The sequence below is a fragment of the Macrotis lagotis genome, chromosome 5 (genome assembly GCF_037893015.1).
Source record: "Macrotis lagotis isolate mMagLag1 chromosome 5, bilby.v1.9.chrom.fasta, whole genome shotgun sequence".
Lineage (NCBI taxonomy): Eukaryota > Metazoa > Chordata > Mammalia > Peramelemorphia > Peramelidae > Macrotis > Macrotis lagotis.
This window is the reverse complement of record NC_133662.1, coordinates 6,830,695-6,855,237: the sequence shown is the minus strand read 5'-3', so window position 1 is coordinate 6,855,237 and position 24,543 is coordinate 6,830,695. Positions and strand designations below refer to the sequence as shown.

Here is a 24,543-nt window from a genome sequence, read left to right as displayed (position 1 = left end):
TTTACATGTGTGGGGTAGGTACCCCCAACAACTCATGAATGAGTTTGAGACCTGATTTAATCTACCTGTCAAAATGGTTTACCATGGTATGGCCTCTGTGCATTCTATAGCTTCTTGGAGCAACAGGTCAGAGTTAGGTAGCTCAGGTGGACCTCAAAGGTAGAAACCATTCCTGAAAAGGGCTTGGTAGTCCTCACACCAGTGGTAGGAGTCTTCTTTGAACACATCCTACACCTCTGTTGTTTTATATGATTGTGAATGGAATATTATTGGGTTACAAAAAATGATTAACAGGATCCTCTTAGAAAAACCTGGAAAGACTTACATGAACTGATGTAAAATCAAATGAGTAGAACCCGGAGAACACTGTATACAGTAATTGTAATACTGATTAAATGAGAATGACTTAGTTACACCTAGCAATGCAATAATACATATAATTCTCTAGGACTTAGAATGAAAATGCTATATGATTATTTTTTTAAATTTTTTAAAATTTTTTTTTAATTTTTTTTAGGGTTTTTTTTTGCAAGACAAACAGGGTTAAGTGACTTGCCCAAGGCCACACAGCTAGGTAATTATTAAGTGTCTGACACTGGATTTGAACCCAGGTACTCCTGACTCCAAGCCCATTGCTTTATCTACTACACCACCTAGCTGCCCCTACTTTTTTTAATTTTTTTAAATTTTTTTTATAATTTCTAAAGAAAGAACAGATGGAGTCTTAATTGAAGCATATTTTTCATTTTTCTTGGGGTTTTTTTGGTCTTTGCTTTCTTTCACAATACGACTAACATGGAAATATGTTTGCTTACCTTCTCAATGGGAGGGGAAGGGGAGGGAGGGGTAGAAAATTTGGAACTCAAAAATTTAAGAAATAATTGTTAAAATTGTTTTTACATGTAATTGGGGGAAAATAAAATATCAAATTTTAACATTTTGTCTTAATTCTAAAATGGGGATAATAATGGCACCTAATTCAAAGAGTGTTTATGAGAATCAAATGAAATAACATTAAAAAATGCTTAGAACATACCTACCACATACCAGGTACTATATAAATGCTTATTATCTTTCCTTTCCTATTTGTCCCAAGTAATGATTCTATCCTATTTTTAATTTTTTTCTTGATCACAAAATTTTTTTAAAAAAAATCTCCTCACTCTCTTCTCCATGGAGACAATGTCTAGAGGACTAAGACAGGTTTTCTCTGTGACACCTAGGCCTTTGTCAGAGACACTGAAGACAGATTGGAATATGACATGAGGAGCACAGATACTGAAAAAATTCAAATTAAATCTCTATTTCCCAAACTTGCAATGCCATTGACATTGTGAATGAAGAGAATGAATTATTCTGAATCCTTATCTTTCTCATTCTCCTCTTTGACTTTTTATTTTTTTTCTCTTAATACTTGATCATTTGCTGTTGTTTGTTATTCTCCTGAAAGTAATAGTTCTGCCCCACTCTGTCTTAATCAGGCAGGGTCTAGTGAAACATATTCAATTTGGAGCATCACAGTTTCGGAAAGGCTCTAAACAATCTGGATTATCAGGATGATCAGAGAAGTAGAGGAAATGTTAAAGAGGATCAATTGGAGGAGGATCAGGGGTGTTTAATGTGGAAAAATGAAGACATCATAGGGACATGATAGATGTCCTTCCTTTTGGAAGAGTTAGATTTACATTCAAGAGGAATAGAAATAATGAGTGAAAATTGTAGGACTGATTTCTTCTTGACATTGGAAAAAACTTCCTAAAACTGGAGCTCTCCAAAGTTTACTCTGGTGACAATGGATTCTCCCTCTTTGGAAATTTTAAAGCTGAGATTAAATCATCACTTGGGGATCATTATTATTGAGATACAGGATGAATTAGATGTCATCTAAAGTCCCTTCCAGGTCTTAGAGTCTGTGACTCTGAATTAGCAATCTTAGCCTTTGGCATCTATACTTTCAAATGAAAACAAGATTCATTCTACCTATTCATTCAAATGGGAGAGGAGTGGAGAAAGGGAAGCTATCCTTTTACATACAAATATCATGAATGCATGCATTTATATATATACATATTCAGGATATATATGTAAATATTTATTCTGTGTATTAAAAGTCATAGGACTGGGGCAGCTAGGTGGTGCAGTGGATAAAGCACCATCCCTGCAGTCAGGAGTACCTGGGTTCAAATCCGGTCTCAGACACTTAATAATTACCTAGCTGTGTGGCCTTGGACACTTAACCCCACTTGCCTTGCAAAAAAAAAGTCATAGGACTAAGACAGAAGATGAGATTCAATAGTTTTAGCTAAAGGATGGGGTTCAATAGTTTTAGCCAAAAGAAGTTGGACACCAAATCTATCAATGGCATTCCTGGGACCTCTAAAATTCTAAGGATGACACTACTAGAAAGAAAAAAGTAAGAAAATGAGTAAGAAAGTGCTGGGAGAGAAATAATCACAATCTTCCTAACTGGGAAAAAATAGTTGGAGAATACAGTCATTCTGGAAAATAATTAGGAATTATATTTTAAAAGTTATTTAACTATGCATACTTTTTAATCCAGAACCACCAATTCTTGGTTTATACCCTGAAGATATCACATGAAGAGGGAAAGGACCTATGTGCACAAAAAACTTTACAACTCTTTTTATACTAGGAAAAAGATCCTAGAAAGTAAATTATTTGTGTAATTTTTAAAATAACTATTATAAATGTTCAATATTGATCTATGTTTAGCATGGTTATAAATGTAAAGCCTATATCAGATTTCTTGCTGTCAGGGAGAAGGAGAGAGAAAAATTGTAAAATTAAAAACCTTGCAAAAAAAGAATGGTAAAAACTGCCATTGCATGTAGATGGAAAAACAAATAAATAAAATATTTTTTAAAAGAGTTGTTATAAAAATATAACAAGCAAAAAAAATTCTAGAGGATTTATAGTAAAGAAGGTTACCTACTGCCAGAAAGGCATCAGATACAATATGAAGAAGGATATGTATGTATGTATATGCATGTATGTTATGAATGCAAATATGTATATATATATTCTGGGACATGATCAATGTGAAAATTTGTTTTACCTGACTGGCTATTTGTTAAATTTTCTTTTCTTTCTTTTTCCCCTTCCCTTTCTTTTCCCCTTTCCTTTCCATTTCTTCCCTTTCCTCTCTTTTTTTCTTTCCTCTGTCTCTCCTTTCTTCTTCTTTTTTATTTCCTTTCTTCTCTCTTTTCCTTTCCTCTCTCCTATTCTTTCCTTTTTTTCTTTGTTAAAGTATACAATAACAGCAATATTGGGTTTTTTTGACAATAAGATATCTATTTTTTTCTAAATTAAAGGGAATAGTCCTTGAACTTTGTTCAAACTCCATGGCTCTTTATCTGGATACAGATGGAATTCTCCTTTGCCAACAGCCCAAAATTGTTCCCAATTGTTGTATTGATGGAATGACTGAGTCCTTCAAGGTTGAACCTCACCCCCATGTTGCTGTTAGGGTATACAGTGTTTTTCTGGTTCTGCTCATCTCACTCAGCATCAGTTCATGCAAATCCCTCCAGACTTCCCTGAAATCCAGTCCCTCCTGGTTTCTAATAGAACAATAGTGTTCCATGACATACATATAACACAGTTTGCTAAGCCATTCCCCAATTGAAGGACATTTACTTGATTTCCAATTCTTTGCCACCACAAACAGGGCTGCTATAAATATTCTTGTACAAGTGATGTTTTTACCCTTTTTCATCATCTCTTCAGGGTATAGACCCAGTCGTGGTATTGCTGGATCAAAGGGTAGCAATATTGTTTTAAGAATGACTAAGTAAAAAAGCTATTTTGACTATTTTAAATGCCCAAATTAACTCCAAAGGACATATGAAGAAAGATGTTGTCTGTAGCCAGAGAAAGAAGTGACCAATAGAAGTATGTACAGAATAATTTTATATATATACACTTGTGTATTTATTTACATACATACATACATATACACACACAACCAACTAATGGAGGCCATTTTTAGGGGGAGGTGAGGGGGAGGGGGGAAATGTTGTAGCCCCAACCAACTTTTCTAACCTCATTAATCACCATTCATAGGATTAGGGATTTAAAGTTGGAAGAGATCACAAAGGTCATCTAGTCTAAATCCCTTACTGTATACCTGGGGAAACCGGGGCTCAGAAGTGACTTCCTCCAGGTTGTATACATAAGAATTAGAAGAGCTAGGATTTAAGACAGGTGTCCCAAGACTCTATAACATTCTTTTTCACTTCACCCTATTGTCTCCTCTATATGAATGGCATCAAATAATTATAGAAAAATACTTTATCAATCATAAAAAACATTGGTCTTAAATTTATTCCTCCATTCACCAAAGGTCCTGCCAGCAGCTTGGTGGGCACAGTAGATACAGCAATGACCTTGGCCAGGAAGATGGGAGTTTGAATCTATCCTCAGATACTTAACTCTTACTAGCTGTGTGACTTTGGGCAAGTCACTTTAACCCAGATTGCCTCACATCCAGGTCCATCCCCAGTCCTCCTGACCTATATCTGGCCATAGGATCCAGGTGACACTGGAGGAGAAAATGAAGCTGGTGACTTAACACAAATCCAGTTCACATGCTAGTCATGACATCACCTCCCTGATGTGATGGTCTTCTTTGAGAATGAATGACAAACAAGGTCCTATTATTTGTTTTGTCACTGCCAATCCTATAACTAGGATTACTCCCTAATCTGAGTTATTATAGAAAGTTAAGCAGTTGCCCAAAGAGGTAGTTAGGGTCATGTAAGTTATATAGGCATCAAACATAACTAGCAACACTAAAGAGGAAGACAGAACAAATAGGCCCAGAACTTTGCTGTTTCTAGGAAAGAAGAGAAAAAGTATTTAAGACTCTCAGAGAAGCCACATAAATGCTTTACAGATAATATCTCATTTTACACTTGCAATAACCATGGGAAGTATTATTACTTATTTATTATTATTATTATTATTATTATTATTATTCCCATTTTACAGTAAAGAAATCTGAGGCAGATAGAGGTTAAATGATTTGTCTAGGATCTTGCAGATAATAAATATCTAAGGTCAAATTTGAATTTAAGCTTTCCTGGCTCTAAATCTTGTGCTCTATCCACTGTGCCAAATAGGACAGTTTTTCTTATTTTTCAGTCGTCACTTTTATTTATATTATTTATAACTAGTGATAAAAAAAAACAGAAGAAAGGGAAATGCCCACATAGTAAGTTGTTGCCTGGAAGTTTATTTCCTTATTGTACCAAGGGAAATGACTATAGTGTGGGTGCAGAACATAGATCAAGCATGATGTTCAATCACAGTGGAGAAACCACAGACATTTCCCTTCTTGCCCACCTATATGTATAAGCTTTCTCAGTTCCACTTTGGTCCAAATTCAGGGCAGGATGTCCCATCAGTATGTACCTCTTAGAGGCTTCATTGGGATATGTTCAGTTGAAGTCAAGAGAAAGAAAAACAGGGAAGTGGCCAAAGCTGGTTAAACCTTGTTGGCAAGGCCAAACTGGAATAAGGGATGAAACCTGGTCTCAGATACTGCTGGGTGATTGCATGTCTGATAACAGGAATTTCCCTAACCACTCTTGGGAAAATCCTTATCCAAGGAAAGTAAGAGTTCCCTCCCATGAGATATCAGAATATTTGCTTCTACATAAATGATCTAAAATCTTGAAGATATCATTTTCTACAAAGATAGAAAAAATACTTAAAAGAGGGATAGAATTACAACTATTTTATTCATGTATTTGTGGAGACAATCAGATGCTTTTTTATGTGAATCTAGACATGACTTTTGTATAGTACAGAAAGTAACACAAAATGTAATAAGTAACAAAAGACAGAAAGTAAAAAGTACCAGAAAACAACTGGAAAAAGTAAAGTTCCCCAATTCTTTTGTTTTTTACCCCTTCCTTCTCCCCCCACCCCCACCCCCTAATCCAGCCTGGAACAAAAGGAACATTAAGGATAATTGAAAGCAATCTGTCCACTATAACTCTACTTAACTCCTTTACAATTTGGGGTGGGGTAACAAAATGGATTATGGTGAGGTCTAGGGATTATTTCTGAATATCTCAGAGGAAATTCACCTTGATTCTAGACTCATTCTCTCTTCCTCTCTCTTTCCTCTCTTCCACCCTCCCTCTGGCCTCTTCCAACCCATCCTCTTTCCTCTCCCTCTTCTTCTCCCTCCCCACCCAGATGGAGATCTCTCTCCTCCCCAGAGCCCATGACTATCCAGTTCAGACTGAGGCTTCTGCAAGATTCCCTTGCCTGGACTTGCTTTATAAGGGGGCAAGGACATTTGAGTTGCCCCTGGAGAGACACTTGCTTCATCCTCCAGGGATCTGAGTTGTACCTCTACTGGGCTCCTTCTGCATGCCCTGACTACCTTTTCCTTTTTCTTCAAACCTCCATACTCTAATATAGCTCCAACACTTTCAATTTAACTTCTTTGTTCTTGATGCCCACAGGGTCACAGTCCCCTGCCTTGAGCTCTCTTGGGGGGGGGGGGGGCAGGTACTGGAAAGAGTTCCTAAATTTAATAATTGAGATAATTATTAGTTTCTTGGTCTCATTCCCTGTATGTCACCTCTGCAAGGGCTTTCTGGAACATCTAATGTGGGGGTATTAAAATTTTTTAATTAAAATTTAAAGTGAATTAAAATAAATTGAGCTTGGAGAACTATATAAATCAAGGATAGGAATCATGAGGTCAAGCCCTGAACTCACCCACACAACTCTTGAAACTTGTCTGAGGTATTTAATTAGGTTTTTTGTGTTGAATTTCTAAGAGTTTTATTAGTTGCATGCTCAATTCATTGATTTGTTCTCTCCTTTGTTGAAACTGTTTAGAATTATAATTTTTCTTCTATGAATTGCTTTAGGTGCATTTTTAAAAATATCTGTATGAACCATGTGCACATGAATAACAACATTGTGTGATGATCAAATATAATGGACTCTCCTCAGCAGTATAATAATCAAAGATAATTCTAATAAAATAGAAAAAGAACTACCGAGTCTGAATGCAAATATATTATTGTTTTAAATTTTAATTTTTGCACCCTCTTAGGTTTTTTGTTCTCTTTTGTTCTGATTTGTCTTTCACAACATGATTAATATGGAAATATGTTTAACATAGTTTTATACCTGTATAACCTATATCAGATTACTTGCTTTTAAGGGAAAACTGGAGGGAAAGGAGGGAGAGAGAAAAACTTGGAACTCAAAATGTTACCCAAAAAAATGAATGCTGAAATTTATTTTTGCATGTAGTTGGAATAAAAAATAAGTAAATTTAAAGTTAAAAATATCTGTAGATAGTCTTATTGTTTGAGGCAGCTAGGTGGCACAGTGGATAGAATACTGGGCCTAGAGTCAGGAAGACTTATCTCCTTGAGTTCAAATTGGGCCTAAAGCACTTAGTAGTTTTGTGACTCTAGACAAGTCACCTACCCTATTAACCTCAGTTTCTTCATCTATAAAATGAGCTCATTTATAAAATTTTTATAAAATTTTCTTCTGAAAATGACAAAGCATTCTGATATCTTTGCCAAGAAAACCATAAATGGGGTCATGAGGTATCCTTCATGACTGAACAACTCATTGTTATTTTCTTTGATTAAATTATCTATTTTTTTCTACAATTTGTCTTTCACCCACAAATTCTTTTGAAATAATTTATTTATATTCCAATTAATCTTTAATAACAATAACAACCAAAAGACTAGAGTACTAAAATAGTGCACACGTATTGGGGGGATGTCTATCATGGCACATAAATGTAATGGGGTCATTATTATGCCATAAAAATGATAAAGTAGATATTTTCAGAGGAAACTGGGAATATCTAATATCTCTGAAATGATTCAGAGCAAAGTGAACACAACTAGAAGAATTATTTAGACAAGAATACAATATGATAGAAAAATAGCTTTGAAAGACTTTAGAATTCTAGTGGATATTGTGATAAATAATACAACCAATAAACATTTATTAAGTGCCCACTATGCGCCAGACATTGTGCTAAGTGCTGGGAATACAAGAAGAGGCAAAAAAAAAAAAAAAAAAAAAAAAAAAAACCTCTTCCCTCAAGGTGTTCTCAATCTAATATAGATATAAATATATAAATAATATATAATCCAGAAAACTAAAGATGAAATGTTCTTAGCAGAGAGTGGTTTGGAGAATGGAGCATACATTTTTGGATATAACTAATATGAAAATTTCCTTTTGCCAAGAGAGAGAGAGAGAGAGAGAGAGAGAGAGAGAGAGAGACATTTATTGCTTACTGCATTTTTATTTTTGTATCATGAAAATCTTTGCCACTCTGGTCAAGAAGCCTTTGAACTCTATGGTATAAGTTAATCATGTCTGTGATTTTTGTAAAGTAATGATTCTTGCCCTAGTTTCTGTGATCTTTGGGTTTATCAAACACTAGGTTACTATGTTGATTTGCTTCCATACATTATGCACTATTTCATTGTTAAATCACTCTATTTCTTATCCAGTGCCAAATTATTTTGGTATTATAGCTTTTTACTAGAGTTTGAGAATTAGTACTGCTAGATTTCCTTTCTTCACATTTTGCATTGATTCCATTGATATTCTTGATCTTTTATTTCCCCTGGTGAATTTTATTGTTCTTTTTTCAAACTCTAAGATGTAGTTCTTTAATATAAATGCATGAAAATAACATATTATAATTTATTATATAAATAATAATAACTGATATAGCACCAAATAAGTAAGTTAATTTAGATAGCAATGTGATTTTAAAAGTTGTGGCTTAAATAAAATGACAATTCTACCTAAATTTATCTATTTATTCAGTGTTATATCAAATTATCAAAAAATCATTTTCTAGAAATTGAAAATTAATAACAAAATTCATCTAGAAAAGTAAAAGGCCAAAAGATATCAAGAGAATCAATGAAAAAGTGTGACAGAAGGTAATCTAGTCATATTAGTTCTCAAACTATATTAAAATGCTCTAATCATCAAAACAATTTGGTACTGAGAAATAGAGTGGTGTAATTACCTAGCTAGTCAAGTCATATAACCCCATTGCTTTGCCAAAAAAAAAAACTCAAAAACCCCAAAACAAGAAATAGAGTGGAATAGATTAAGCACAAATTGCATTATAGTAAATGTCTATAATAATCTATTATAGAATTAAGCCAAAGATACAAACTTTTGGAATAAAAATTCCTTATTTAAGAAAAGTAGTTTGGAAAATTGGAAAATACTATAGCATAAATTAGGCATAGACCTACATCTCACACTGTATACCTAGATAAAGTAAAAATTGGTAGCTGATTTAAATATGAAGGGTTATTTCACAAGGACATTAGGAGAATATGGAATCATTCATCTGTTAGATCTATGGATAAGGAAAGAATTTAGGGCAAAACAAAATACAAAATATAAAAAAAATTGATTTTATAAAGTAAAAAAGATTTGCACAAATAAAACCAATGTAAATTAAAATTAGAAGGAAAACAATATTTATAAAAATACAAGTCAATTGGGGAATGGCTAAACAAACTGTGGTATATGATTGAGATGGAAGAAATAACAAACAAAATGATTTCAGTAAAACTTTGAAAGACTTACATATACTGGTGCACAGTAAAGTGAGCAGAACAATTATAAACAGAGACAGCTCTATTGTATGATAAATTGTGAATGACTTAGTTATTCACTGCAAGACAATCTAAAAGGGATAATGGTGAAACTTATTAGCCACTTCCAGAGAAAGAACTATTATTGTTTGACCTCAGATTGAAGAATGCTATTTTTCCCTTTCTTTAGTTCTTTTTCTTTTATTCAAATCTTCTTGTACAAAATAACTAAAATGAAACTGTTTTACATGATTGCACATGTAAAACCTATATCTGAATGGTTATCATCTCAGGGAAGGGAAAACGGAGAGAAGGTAGTAAATATAAAATTTGGAACTCAAAACTTTAAAAAAAGTTTTAAAAACTTTTCACATGTAATTAGTAAGAAATACAGTTTATTTTTAAAAATAAATTAAGGGGGCAGCTAGGTGGCGCAGGGGCGGCTAGGTGGCGGGCGCAGTGGAAAAAGCACCGGCCTTGGAGTCGGGAGTACCTGGGTTCAAATCCGATCTCAGACACTTAATAATTACCTAGCTGTGTGGCCTTGGGCAAGCCACCTAACTCCATCTGCCTTGCAAATAAATAAACAAACAAACAAACAAACGAATGAATAAATGAATGAATGAAGGAAGGAAGGAATGAATGAATAAATAAATAAACAAACAAACAGATGAATAAATAAATTGATTAATTAATTGATTAATTAAGGAGGTAACTAGGTGGGTAGGTGGTGCAGTGGATAGAGCTCCGGCCCTGGAATCAGAAGTGCCTGAGTTCAAATCCAGCTTCATACACTTATTAATTACCTAGCTGTGTGGCCTGATGTAAGCCACTTAACCCCATTGCCTTGCAAAAACCTAAAATAAAAATTAATTAAGGATAGAAAATCTGTGAAAAAAAATTTTTGGCTTAGTTAGCCACGAGCAATTAATGTCTAATTATTTAGAAGTATATTTGTGGGAAGAATGTTTTATAATGGTGTTCATATAATTCGTGTGTATGTGTGTGTGTGTGTGTGTGTGTGTGTGTGTGTGTGTGTGTGTACTGACAAGTATATTTTAAACTATCTGCTGTTATTTTAAATGGAATTTCTGTCTCTATCTCTTCCTTGTGGATTTTTTTGGCAATATATACACTGGTGATTTGTGGAAGATTTATTTTATAGCCTGAAAGTTTTTGAAATTGTTCATTATTTCAACTAGGTTTTTTTTATCTTCTACCAAAAAAAGTGATAGTTTTGTTCTCTCATTGCCTATGCTTATTCCTTCAATTACGATTTCTTGTCTTAGTGTTATCATCAGTTGCATTTCTTATGCATTATTGAATAATAATAATAGAGATAATTGATATATTTTCCTCCCCACATCTTATTGGAAAAATTTATAGCTTATTCCCATTACAGATAATGCTTGTTCTCAGTTTTAGATAGATGCTATTTATCATTTTAAGAAAAGTTCCATTCATTCCTATATTTTCTAGTGCTTTTAGTAGAAAAGGGTGTTATATTTTGTCAAAAGATTTTTTTGTAAATCTATTGATATAACCACACAATTTTGTTGATTTTGTTTTTGATATTCAATTATCCTATAGTTTTCTTAATATTGGGATAAATCCATTCTGATTATAGTGCATGATCTTTGTGATTTAGTTTTCTAATTTCTTTGGAAGTATTACATTTAAAAATATTGCAATCAAAATTAAGGAAGTTGGGCTATAGTATTTTTTTCTCTCCCTGCCTTAGGTTTTGAAATCTTATTTGTATGATCAAAAAGAATTTGATACAACTTCTTTGCTTAATTTTTCAAACAGTTCCTATAATAATATTGGAATTAATTATTAATTAAACATTTGGTAGAATTCGCTTAAACATCCATCTGGTCTGGGTTTGAGTAAGGAGGAGAAGGATCATTTATGCCTTGTTCAATTTTTTTTCTAAGATAAGAGGATTTAACTTTTCTATTTCCTCTTCAGTTTATCTGGATCATTCATGTTTTTACAAATATTCATCCATTTCATTTGGATTGTGAGTTTTCTTGGAAAATAGTTGGGGAAAATAACTCCTGATAATTATTTTTATTTTATCTTAATTGGTTATATATTCATCCATCTCATATTTGATACTGGTAATTTGGTTTTCTTCTTTCTTTTAATTAAATTAATGTATGATTGTCTATTTTATTGTCTTTTCATAAAAACCAACTCCTTGTTTTATTTATTAGCTCTTTTTTCCCTTTCAATATGATTAATCTCTCCTTAGATTTTTCAGAATTCAGTTTTAGGATATTTTTAATTTGCTGTTTTTCTAGTATTTTTAGCTACATGTCTAATATGTGCATCTATTCTTTCTCTCTTTTAATGATCAAGAGTTTAGAGATATACATGGTTTGTAGTCATGGAAACCTTTGCCATTCTGATGAAGTCTATGAAGACTTCAGAATAATGTTTTTAAATGTATGAAATAAAATACATAAGATTACAAGGGGAAGCAATTATATTGATATATTATTGTTCAGGAGCACCCAATCTTGCTGATGCTGTTAGGGACATTCCCAAAGCTAGTTTATTGGTAGTGTAAGTATGACCTTCACTTTTTTCCCTCTCCACATAGGTGAGCCATACTTTAGCTAATATCTGTCAATGTAACCCTTGAGCTATGTCTGTACATTCAGATAGGCCATAATATTCCTTATCTATGAACACATGTGTATATATATATATATGATTCTTTACACAAACATTTCATTGGTAACTACTTTTCCCACAGAATGCAGGGAAGGATTCATTGACCTTGTTTGTAGGAATTGGAGGGATTTAGGGACTCAGAATCTGGGCCATCCATAAACTTAGGAAGAGCATTTTTAGAAAGAAATTACAGGAAAAAAAAGAAATTACAAAGTTACAAAGTTTAATTCTCCCTCCCCTTTTTTTCAATGGGGAAAAGTTATTTTTTTTTTGCTAATGGAAAAAAAATTAATTTTTTTTAATTCTAAAAGGCTGAGTTCAGCTAGTGCTTGGAGAGAAATAATCAAAATCTTCTTACATGATGTGAGAAATGGACAGAAAATGGTTAACTAAGGCAGAAAGCCTGGGATATTCAGTAACTTGGTTCCCTAAGGGAAAAGAATCAAGGTAGCAGAGAAAACCGTACTATATGTCTAAATAGAGACATCATAAGGACACATGATCTAAGTGAGCAGTGCACTTACTAGAGATAAATATTTAGTATATGCACAAAAGTTTGAACTCTGGTTCTAAAGCAGAATTTCAGGTTTTAAAAGTGTTTTTAACACAGGCATATGCTAGAGCCAGCTCATACTGACTTCAAGAGATAATTGATAAAATTTCAGGGTGAATACTTACATCACTGGAAGGACAAGATTAATAAGAGTTAAGAATTACATCATGTCATCAATTTTTTTTTATTTTTACAAGACAATGGGGTTAAGTGACTTATCCAAGATCAGCTAGGTAATTATTAAGTATCTGAGGCTGGATGTGAACTCAGGTCTTCCTGACTCCAGGGTCTATGCTTTAGCCATTGCACCACCTAACTGCCCCATTGTGACACAAATTTAGAAAAGACTTTCATTACAAGACTGTCAATGTCATTTGAAAGAATTTGGAGAATGGTATCCCATGGTAACATTGCAAGCTTGTGACTTGGATAAATTTAAGTAAGCTTAAAAGGATCCATGATGATTCCTAGATGCTCTTCTTTTTGATATGACCATAAAAATCTCTCACTCTTCTAAATAATGTATTCTCATTCTTCTATCATTTCTTTATATGATGTTTTTCAATAAAGTCATTCATTTTGCATCAAATACAGTGTTCTGATAATTTCAACATATTTTTTCCTTCATACTGCCTGAAATTTATGTAGTTGCTCTCATTTCCTTTTTTATTTGAAGAATTGGTCACAGAATTTCAGGGTTAGAAATTGTCGCCTATGGTGTCACCCTATGATTTCATCTGTCTTGTATGCACAACATCTCCAGCCACAACCTTATGATTTCACCAAAAATGCCCACAATGTCAGTCACCACTTCCTGACAATGCCACCTAACTAGGTTGCTATGATATCACTTTCCCATATGTGCCATCATATCTCTCACCAGGTCCAAGTGATATCACCAAACATGTCCTCTATGTGGGAAAAAGACCACTTAAATAAATTTCAGAGATCTCTCAAGGTATGAAGAGAAGGCTTTATTCTTTTCTCCAGAAACGGACCACAATCAGATAGAGAGATTGAGGCAAAAGTGAAAGGTTCAAGAATCCTAATGCGATTCCCGCCCCCCCAACTGACCCACCCTCATTAATGAGGAATGTGGTTTTACAATCTAAACAGGAAAACTATCCTAGGGAAAGGAGCACAGAATTCAAACAAAGCAAACTAATCTAGGGAAAGGAGTATAAAATTCAAACCAAAACCAGATTATCTCTTTAGTCCCAGGAATTGAATAATTCTCCAGACATCAACAGATAAAAGGAAGTCAGTTGACTCTTCAAGGATATCCCAGAAGTTTGCTTTGTCAAGGGAGGAGGGGCACATAGCTAACCAGATTCAGTCTATAATTTTTACTGAACAGATCTCAAAACTTTATTCCACACACCTCTAAGTGAGTTTATAAAGACTGACCTGAAAGTTCTTGATATTCCAGCTGTTCAAGAATGAGCAGTTGTTGTGCATTGTTTCTGCCCCTCATTTTTTATAGAGTTGGTTGGCCTTTATTTTTGAATATTTACTAAATATTCCTTCCTTTAGAACTGATTGGTTCTACAAAACATGGGCAGAGTGGAAACTTTTAATATCATAAATAATATCTATCTAAAATCAAAAGCAAGCAGGATATGCATGGAACTTTTCCAAATAAATAAAGGAGCAAAACAAAGACAGCTGCTTTTATTTGATATAGTTCTACAAATACGAACAGCAATAATATAAAAAAGAGAAAAAGAAAATTAAAGCACAAAAAGGATACAAAAATAATACTTATTTGCTGAGAACATGCTGTTTTATCTAGAAAGTCCTAGAGAACCAATATATACACAAATATATATATAATTCTACACATATACATACATATATACATATATATTTATTGAAGCAATTAATAGCTTCCACAAAATTGCTGTCTACAAAATAAGCCCTCTAAAATCAAAAGCATTTCAATATTATAACAGTAATTTTTTTCTTGAATTAGGATTTTGTTTTTGTAGCTCTTCCTCTTCAAAGACAATACTTGCTCCTAACCAATACAGAGCCATTACTTAAAGTCAGTTGTTGGGTCCCTTTAAAATCTTCTTTTATCATGTTGAACAAGTCCTTAAACCAAATGACCTTCCCCATCCTGACTGACCTCATTTGGATAATCTTCCTAAAATGTGGTGTTCAGAAATGGACTTGTTATAACAGAAGTGGTCAGACCAAGGCCAAAAGGAATACCATCATGCTAAAATTGCCTTAGCTTTTCTGACTGTCCTTTTACTGGCTGGGCAGCTGCCCATCTTATTCCTGTGAAGTTTCATTTTTGAACCCACATATTGTAGCCACTCAAGTTGTTTTTGAGTTCTGGATTCCTTATCACAGCCAGCTTTGAATGGCCACAAATTGTTAAAAATATATATATATTCAACAGCACAGTGTCAAGCATATGTCTCTGAAAAACTCCTCTGGACACTTCTTTCCAAGACTTGGTGGGATCCAAATGACAGTTTGCCCCATCCTACCTCCTTTATATACCCCTTCTGCTCCAAAGGAGCAGCTAAGTGGTACAGTGGATAGAGTTCCAGATCTGGAGTCAAGAAGACTCATCTTCCTAAGTTTAAATCTGGTCTCAGACACTTGCTAGCCGTGTGACTTTGGGTAATTCACTTAATTTTGTTTATCTCAGTTCCCTCATTTGTAAAATAAGTTGAAGAAGGAAATGGCAAACCAATCCAGGATTTTTGCCAAGAAAACCATATAAATAGGATCAAGAAGAATGGGACATGACTGAAACAACTGAACAACAAAAACCCCTCCCTGAATTGCAGTTTCTATCCTGATGTCCTGGCTTGGCATGGATAGCATCACAGTAATAGGTACAAATCTAGAAAGGTAAAAATCTTCAATTTTCATTCTTTTGAGAAAAAAGAAAGAAAGAAGCGGGGGGGGGGGCATGGGGGAAAGGAAGGAGAAACAGAAAAAGCTCAAGCTTCAGGAAATAGATCTAAAAGACTAACTTCCCAAGAATGCTATTTTGTTGTCAGTTTAAACATTCAAAGTGCCAAGATTCCTTATGGTAAAGGATATTATGATAAGAGCAAAAAATTTCAGTAACCAATGTTCCAGGTGAACAACAAGCTATTAATGACACTACTCTTTGGGTCTGGTCATACATTAGTACCAAAGTCATCATCTAACTTACATCTCTTCATCTTGTTCACAAGAAGAGCATCAGAGAATTTCTCAAATGATTCAATAAAATCAAGATAAACTGTCAGTCATATTGCCTTCATTTTTCAGTCTTGTAATCTTATCACAAAAAAAGGAACTAGAGTCAAGCTGATATGATCTGTTCTTGGTTCATCTGTGCAGAATCATATGTTCACTGCTTCCTTTTTCATATGTTCTTGAACCATCCCTTTAATGACACTCTCTAGAACCTTGCTAGCAACTAAAGACAAGCTCACAGGTCTTCAAGAAGGGGAAGTAATGAAGGAAATAAGAAGCCCCTGATTTGATTATCTTTCAGTATGGGAATACTTACATAAGTTCAATATTGTAAATGGATTACTTAGATTAAATATGGATTTACAAATCAGGCAATCTACCTCCATATAAGACTCAAGTGATAAATAGTCTCGGCTCTACTTCTGGAATCAAAAACTCAATTTCCATCCCTGATTATGCTAGTCACAGGGTTTTGTTCATATTAGGTGCTAAATAATCAATTGAATTGAATTAAGTTGGAATATTCCATAGTTACATATGGGACTCGCCTTCTCCACACATGTGGAGAGAGATCAGCATCATGTCCTATCAAAAACATGATGTCCAAGAAAGGTGTTAATGGTTGTAACCCATATCCCTGAATTATAGCATCAATAATAGCATCAATTAAATTTATCTCATTCCCGAGTCCTATCTTAAGTAGTGCTTTTTCCAATAAAAGAAAAATTGATGATCAAGTTCTTCTAAACATTTTAATGCTCATTTTTGGTAAATGCCTGTCCAAATGAAGGATTTTGTTGCACTGGATGCAATTCACAACGTTAGGAATGTAGCCACTCTCCAAGATGCCTTCCTAGATGTTCCCTTTTGTTGTAAGAAAGGGCAAATCTTAGAAGAGGATCAGTTTTCCTCTCTTCTAGTGGGATTTAGGCAATGCCTGGTGGAGAAATAAGATGCTGTCTGTTAGAGATAACAGGTGTCATCTAGGATTTTGTAGTACTCTCATTTGTTAGTAGAATGGACAAAAGAAGTGAGAGAATCTAATCCATCCCAGAGCTTACTTTGAGCCTGTTCTTGTAGAGACAGAGACAATGACAATTCCAGGTAATCTTGTTTTATACTCAATAGTGAGTATAAATGAAAATGAAAAGTCTGAGAGACAGTTTTGGGTAATTAATAAACACTTTATTATATATATATATTATAAACAGTATATTATATTATTATAACTATCTAGTGGTTAAATACATTTGGAAACAGGTTTGTCCTTGATGGTTAGAAATCAACTCTGATCAGTTAACAAATAAAGAGAGAATGGATATTATAATGAGAAATAGGTTTATTCTAATAAGGAGCTGAGGGATCAGTGACTCAGATCATGCTACTTTTGAACATAGAGACTCATCTCTATCCAGATTCATCCATTCACCACCCAGACTTACCTGAGTAGAACAATGATGGAATTATGGCAAGAACTCCATCTAAATAGGAAAGCCTGAGTGGGGTGAATTTTGGGGGCAAAGTCAGAAATGTTCTTGAGAGACTGTCTGATTTTTATTGAGGGGAAGTGGGTTCCACATGTAAAACTACTTATTAAGATAATAAGAAAATGATCATTTTTCTCACTAGGTCTTTATTAGTGCAAATAATAAATTTCCCTAAAGTGGTCACAAGTATTCAAATTTAAGCTTTATAAAGTTATAATGTAAAATATGGTCATTAGTTCTAATCTAATGGAAATATGTAGTGAAAATTTGAGAACTTCCTCACAAAAACACAAAAAGGTAATGTTAATATTATTATTCACATTTTGCAGAAAAGGAATTTTAATCTACCCTCATCAAAAGAGGTCATTAAGAGATCCATCCCTCTCCTGAGACATCTTCTTGTTCAGGGAAAACTGAAAAAGAGTGGGAAGTTCTCAGAATGGAAATTGTAGTATCACACATAATCTATGTGAAATTTCAGGGAAAGGTGACACAGTTAAAAGTGATTGTATGTATGTGTAGTAAACTCATCTACCATTTTAGATTTTAAAAGACATATTCAAAAGATAAAAACAAAAGAAGGCGACTGAGGAGGAATACAAAAGAATGACTCAGTTCTTGTGAGAACAATGCCAGAAATGCTAATCTCAAAAAGAGCTGAGGCCAACAAAATTTAAAGATTTCATAGAACTTAAGTTCTTTGGGGATGAGGGCTATATTTTTGCTTATTTTTAGCACAATATTTTAGTTTTTTTCTTTTTTTAATTCAATTTTGTTTTATTTTTAACTTCAAAATTCTCTGTCTCCCTCAATTCTCTCCCCTTTCATTGAGAAGGCAAGGGATATTCTTTATCCACAATTTTATATGACTAACAAATAGGAAGTTTTTCTTTATCTCGAGCCAACATCTGATTTTGTGGCTTCCAGCCTTTGTTGCTAGTTCTATACTCTGAGGACAAACTGAATAAGTCCCTTTTTGATATAACACTCATGAAGATATGAATACATCTATCATATCCCCTCTAACTCTTTTCTTCTTCTAGATAAATATGCCCAGTTCCTTGAATTGATACTTAGCATGCCCTCAAGTCAACTCACTTTCCTAGTCATCTTCCTCTGGAGCAGCTAGATAGCTCAGGGGAATAGATCCCTTGATGGATAGACAGAGCTTCAGACTTCACTGGCCCTGTGATCCTGGTAAATCAGTTTTCTTAACTATAAAATACAGCTAATCATAGAACCATCCTCCAGAATAATTGTGAAGATCAAATGAGATAGTTGTTAAATTTTTAGTAAAATGCCTAGCAAATAGTAGGCACTTTAATAAATGTTTGCTTCTTTTCTTCTATATGCTACTTCACTGCAGGTCTTCAAAATGTGGTTGGATGACCTCTTCTTGGATGTCTTAAATGGAATTCCTGATCAGTTATGAGTTGGACTAAGTGTTCTCTCCCAGTTACTAGATTATGTTATTCTGCAATGGTGGAAATGACTTACTTAACTATTTTACTTCCCCAGATACTTAAGTTTTAGTACCTGGTGATGCACTGACTTTGGAGCATAAGACCTGGATTAAAGTTCCATCTCTGTTACTTCTCTGGGCCCTAATTTCCTCTAAGAGAAGATGCTAGATCAAACTAAATGTCCTTAAGACTTATGTCTGATCCCAAACAAGGAATCTTAGAGATTACATACTAAAAAGAGGGGATGTAGAAACCTTCCAATTGATAGATTTCAGGTACCACATTGAACCAGTAGGAAAGATGCTTTGAGGTACTATATACTTCTCAGATCACATCATTTCAAAGACCACCTACATAAGCTGAAAATAAAATCATTTCCCTCAAACATCCCATTTAGAAATTTTCTGTCAGGAGAGTGCCCTCTGTTGGAATTTTCTCCTGCCCTGAGCTTCACAAAGTCCCTTCATGATATAACAGGAAATCATATTTTCCATACAAGGGAAAGAAAGGTGTCCCAAGGAACAGAGGAGTCATCTCAGAAGATTTTTTTTTGATTGGCTGAATCTTTCTGATGAAGTTTTAGCTAATCTTAGGTGATCTTCCACTGTCAGCAGCAAAGATTTTATTTCCAAACCTCTATCCTTGGCTCATCACTCTCACTGCTCCCACTGCTCTGGGCAGTCATTGCTATGCCACTCAATCTCTTATGAATTCCTGAATAGAAAATAATTCACAACAGATATATGCTCCAAGGGGCTCTTATCCTGACTACACTACTGTGTTCCCAGGGAGTCAGAGCTATTAAAGGTGAGTCAGGGAGTCGGGGAAAACTTGGAAAAGGTAATAGGGATGGAAATTAGTCAGCATAAACTGATATAAGACTAAATATTCTCTAGTTCCTTCAATGTAGGCATCTGTCATACTGAGGAGAAAGTATAAGGAGTAACTGCCACTATGCACAGATGAAAACATGCAGATGCCATCACCTCCTCTCTCAATTATTGATCCAAATATCAAAATAAATATATTGGACTACAATAATTGTGAAACTTATTGGCATGATCTGAAATCATTTTTTCCTTTACAAGTTTTACAGTTTAATTTATTAATTTGTCAACCATAAACTTATATAAACTTGTTTGTTCTTTACTCTTTTTTTTTCCAAGGCAAATGGAGTTAAGTGGTTTGCCCAAGGCCACACAACTAGGTCTTAAGTGTCTGAGACCCGATTTGAACCCAGGTACTCCTGACTCTGAGGCCGGTGCTTTATCCACTACGCCACCTAGCCGCCCCTGTTGTTTATTCTTTATGATTTCTTAAGATGTCTATAAACTTTATTTCTCTTTTAATGAATCAACAAAAGAGTATTCATTAAATACTTAGTATATGTGAGGCACGGTGTTAGCTTATAAGGACAAAGAAAAAAAGAATCAGTTCTTCTGATGCAGGAACCTACAGTCTAAGTGGAAAATGACAAATATATAGATCTATATAAATATATATATGTATATAGAAAGATTAAAATATATGCAGAGTAAATATAAGAAAATTGAGAGCAGAAAAGACACCAGAAAATAGAGGAGTTAGGGAAAACCTCCTCAGGATAACCTCTACAAAGGCTATTGTTTGTCCTTCATTCTCTAAGAGGAGCAAAGACAATCCAAAGGTGATATCATGACTTTGCAAGTGAATTGGATTTAAAGGGAGGGGGGAGGTGGCAGCTGTGCAGATTCATCAGACTCACTTTCTCCTCCAGAGCCATCTGGGTCCAGTGGCAAGATATAGATCAGGATGACTGGAGATGACCCTGGATGCATTGGGAGTCCTTGGCCTTTTTAGGTTCAGGTCTTTTCCAGGTCTTAGTTTACCTAAGGCAATTCTATTTAGGAACTATGGCACAGTGAGCAAATGTACAAAGACACCATAGAAGGAAAAGGAATACCAAGGTTAACAAATAGACCAATGGACCAATTTGACTATTTGGTAAAGGGATGAGTAATAAGTCTCAAAAGGTAGGCTGGAGTTGAACTGTAAAGAACTTAAAATGCCAAACCAAGAAGTCTGTATTTAATCCTCGATAAAAATTATGTGACCGGAAATATAAAGTGAATCTGTGTCTCTCCAAGTCCTGTTTTTTCCTCTACAAAATGCTAGCCTCTATGTGCAGTTAAGTGGGGATGTGGAACTATTTATGAAAAACAAATATATACATACATATACATACATACATATATATATATATATAATGCATGCCATAATTTAAGTAGTACCTTCCACTAGTACCTTCTAGATTTTTAAATAATTTGGTAGATTTGTAAAGTTGGCAGACCCTTCCTTGTGCATAAAATCTCAATTCTAATTGTTTTCCCTGTGAATCTTTCTTTTTTAATCCTACCAAATTCATCTCTAAGTTCCCCTTTTTCACATATTCTCCCATAATCTATCTTCTCACTATGATCCCAACTCACTAAAGAGTTTATCCATCATCATCATCCTCATAGCTAATATTTACCTAATATTTATAATATAGACCTTGTTCTATTACTATCTCTTAGAACAATTCTAGGAAGTAGGTCATATTATTATTCCCATTTTGTAGCTGAGGAAACCAAGACAAATGGAGTCACCCAACTATTGTCTGAGGCCATATTTGAACATAGATCTCTAAACCCACTGAACCACTTAATTGCCCCTGATAAGAACAGAAATCAGTATGTATCTTCTATATTTCTCAGCATTATCTCTGCTGCATTTGCTTATATCTCTCCTCTAAATCTGTTAGTTCCATTAAACTGTTTACTCATCTCAAACTCTTTTCTCAGAAAGTCCCTGGATTTGAACCCCATACTCTTTGTATGTCAATAGTGTTGTTCTTTCTCTCCCATTCCCATATTCTTCCCCCTTCTCCCTCTCTTCCTTTCCCCACAGCTGACCACGTGGGCACCTTTGGCACAACTGTCTACCAGTTATATGGGCCCTCAGGCCAGTACACAAATGATTTTGATGAAGATGAGTTGTTCTATGTAGATCTCAAGAAGAAGGAGACTGTGTGGCAGCTACCTGAATTTGGCAGTTTTGCCAAGTTTGATCCCAAGGAAGGACTGAGAAATTTTGCTAAGATGAAGAATATCTTGGACAAGCTGATGAGAAGTTAAAATTATACTCCTGCCACAAATGGTAAGCAGTGTCATCTTAATAATGCCCATCTTCCCTATCACTCAGAATTTATTTCATACTATAAGACAGAAACTCTCTCCCACTTCCTTCTTTCCCAGGAGGCGCCTCAAGGCTTCCCACCTTGAGGTCAAAATCCACAATTGTTTTTTTTTTTTCTCTTCCTATTAAACTTTGCTCTGTAACAGAAGCTTCCCTGGTACCTTGGCAAAATTATAGCCTTCTCAGGACATTTTCCCTATTCCTCCTAGACTACAATATTTACACATATTTTCTCCATGGGTCCCTCCCCAAACCTGAAAAGAGTTATCACAGTATCAGAAGTAGGATGCTTTTTTTGGAGGGGGTGCAGAAAGCAAAGAATAGCAGAGACTTTCCCACTTTTAATCTTAGGGATATTTGGGGGTTGAAGGCAATGCTTATTTAAGGATTCAATTCAAAAAAAGGGACTCAACTGAGGGGAAATTCTCATCAAAATTATATCCTTGCTCTAGAATTTCCTGAGGTGACTGTGTTCTCAAGAACTCCCATGGAGCCAAGCCAGCCAAACACACTCATCTGTCTTATAAACAATATCTTCCCACCTGTAATCAATACCACATGGCTATATAATGGGCAGACAATCATCAAAGGTGTGATGGAGACCAACTTCTACCCACAGGCAAACCACTCTTTTCAGAAAGTGAGCTACCTCAAATTCATCCCTTCCACTGAGGATGTCTATGATTGCAAGGTGGAGCATCCAGGCCTTGAGAAGTCACTCCTTAAACATTGGGGTAAGGAATCCTTTACTTACTTGATTCCTCAATTATTTGCTTCACCCCTAACCCCCAGAAGCTATGTATTCTTCAGCCCTTAAGAAATAATTAACCTACCCTAAACTATATCCTTTCTCCAGAACCAAAAATAAATAAATAAACAAACAAACAAACAAACAAATAAATAAATAAGCAGGCATTTAAAATTTTCCTTTCCTTGTTCACTTTTACCATGCACATTTGTTGTGCCCTTTCACCTCAGGTCTGTCTCTCTTTCCGGAGCCTCTGAACCCCATTACTGGAGACCACAGAGAATCTTATCTGTGCCCTAGGTCTGACTGTAGCTCTATTGGGCATCATTGGGGGCACCATCCTTGTTGCCAAGAGCATGCTTGGGACAGTGTCTCCTGGCCTCAAGAATTCCTGTGAAGCACCACTAGACAACAGGGAATGCTTCAGAGAATATTGGAGGATGGAGGGGACAGGAATATTTACTGAAGGAAGAAAGAAGAATCTGAGATGAGGTAATAATGAAGAGAGGAGGGGGAGAAAGATTCAGGAAAAAAATCCAGGTTCCAATAGTTTCCTAGTGTTTCCTCCACCATGTAATACCCTTTTTCAAGAAATAGATGTACTGAATAAGAAATCCATTTAATTTCCTAATACGTCATTTCCTCTGATCACAGCTCTAAGTTAATGCTATCCATTCCCTCCTTGTTTCTTTCCCCAGCCCTGCATTGCTGCTGCTGTGAGCCCCTCTGAGCTCAACAAGCTCTAACCTTCTCTGAACTTTGCTGTTTCTTCCTGTAGTTCACTTTCTCTTCTTCCCTTCCCTGTGGGCTGATGAATCTCACAGTGAGCCTCTTGCACTACTCCATTAAAATGTAAGCTCCTTGAGGGCAGGTACTTTTATCTTTGTATCTTAGGTGCTTTTCAAAGGACAAAGGCTTAAAAAGTATTTATTTATCTGCGGAGGTCCAGCCTCCACGGGGTCCTTGGAACCTGACAGGAGGGATAGAGTCAGCGAAATGAGTTGAGTCAACAAGTGGGTAAAGGCAGGAGCAGGTTGACTGACTGTCAGCTGCTTGGATTTATTTTTATAGTTTCAGAATCATGTATGTTTCAAGCAAGCAAGCAAGCTGAGATCATTTCCTTGGTTACAAGAGTACAATTTTCATCATCAATCATATAGTTCATATGGTTACAAGTTTTAATCATGTGATTACAAGTTTAAGTAATAATCATATAGTTAATTAATTTCTTATCCCTACTCAGACCACAATGACCTTAACCTGTTTGCTACCATGCTCATTACTGCATTGTTAATTGTTAATTCATTTAGGGTTGTTAATTAAGCAATTCTTTTAATGGAAAATTTTTTATATTTTTTGTGTAGGTAATGTTTTTTCATACACTTAATTTACAGTCTGTAGTAAGGGCCTTTAGGCTTGTCCACCCATCCGTTAACTCTTACAATAACCAATTTTTCTTTCTGGCCTAGTTGGTAGAAGGCACAGTTTCTGTGACTTTTTTATTCTTTCCCATGAAACTAAGGCTGCTGGAGTTCACATA

At 34.9% G+C, this 24,543-nt stretch overlaps 1 pseudogene; it reads left to right on the top strand.

The window, feature by feature from the left end:
- LOC141488394 (HLA class II histocompatibility antigen, DQ alpha 2 chain-like) overlaps nucleotides 1-23,494 on the top strand; it is a 37,309-nt pseudogene extending 13,815 nt beyond the window's left edge.
- The last annotated feature ends 1,049 nt before the right edge of the window (nucleotides 23,495-24,543 follow it).